Source organism: Lathyrus oleraceus, chromosome 5 (genome assembly GCF_024323335.1).
Source record: "Lathyrus oleraceus cultivar Zhongwan6 chromosome 5, CAAS_Psat_ZW6_1.0, whole genome shotgun sequence".
In the NCBI taxonomy this organism is placed as follows: domain Eukaryota; kingdom Viridiplantae; phylum Streptophyta; class Magnoliopsida; order Fabales; family Fabaceae; genus Lathyrus; species Lathyrus oleraceus.
Window position 1 is genome coordinate 635,530,860 of NC_066583.1, and position 1,015 is coordinate 635,531,874.

At 25.5% G+C, this 1,015-nt stretch overlaps 1 non-coding gene across 1 annotated transcript; it reads right to left on the reverse strand.

The window, feature by feature from the left end:
• Positions 1 to 500: 500 nt before the first annotated feature.
• On the reverse strand, positions 501 to 574 carry TRNAN-GUU (transfer RNA asparagine (anticodon GUU)). Its single transcript has one exon. It is a non-coding gene; the product is annotated as a tRNA-Asn (tRNA).
• Between the last annotated feature and the right edge of the window lie 441 nt (positions 575 to 1,015).

The following is a 1,015-nucleotide window of genomic DNA, read 5'->3' on the forward strand; positions in this document are numbered from 1 at the left end:
ATATATATATATATATATATATATATATATATATATAAACAAAAAAATATATTATATTTTAATTTTTTAAAAATAAATTATTGCACTTGCGCGACCCGTGCGAACGCACGGGTCCTTTACTAGTGTTTAAAATAAAAGTCAAATCTTTTAAATAAATCAATGGCTGTGGTGTAAAAGTTTTTTTACACTGTCGATGTATATTAATTAAATTTATTTTTTATTGTTAAATTTCTATGTCAATAGTACATATATTCATGATAATTATTACTAAGATACTATTTTTTTCTGAAAATATTTACTACCATAATTCTTTCTAGTAAAAAGAATATATATTTATGAAAATATAGTATAAAAGTTGTTACTATTTCTTATTGGAGAGAATAACGTAAATTATAATCCAATAATTATTTTTGGGCTGTATGTATACTAAGTTTGGGCCTCAAGTTAATTGAGCCAAGACCAGGCCCCATTGAAAATTTAATGACATAAAAACTTAAAATCGCTAGAAGGAGGGGTTGAACCTCCGACCTTGTGGTTAACAGCCACACGCTCTAACCAACTGAGCTATTCCAGCTTCTTGTATATTAGGGAAGTTTAATATATGTTATTACATTTCCTAACAGACATAAACTATACAATAAGGACTATTCCGGCTTCTTGTTAGTTAGAACAATTCAATTTATTAATATTATTATTATTTGTGAAAGAGACATATATTATACAATAAAGTCTAGGTGAGAGTAATGTAATTTATAAATCACTGCATTGTTTTGAATAAGAAAATACCTTTTAGAAAAACTGCCATTATATTTGTGAGTAACGTTACCGTATGCGATTAGCCCAAAAGTTTTTTCTAATGTGATATTAAAGTTAAAGATAAATCACAAAAAATATCATTAATTATGATTGAAATATTGAAGCAAAATTGAATAATTAATTTTAAAAACACAATAATTCCTTTCTAAGTCCGACCACGTTTTGGTTAAATATATAATTTTTGTGTTAAACATAAGTG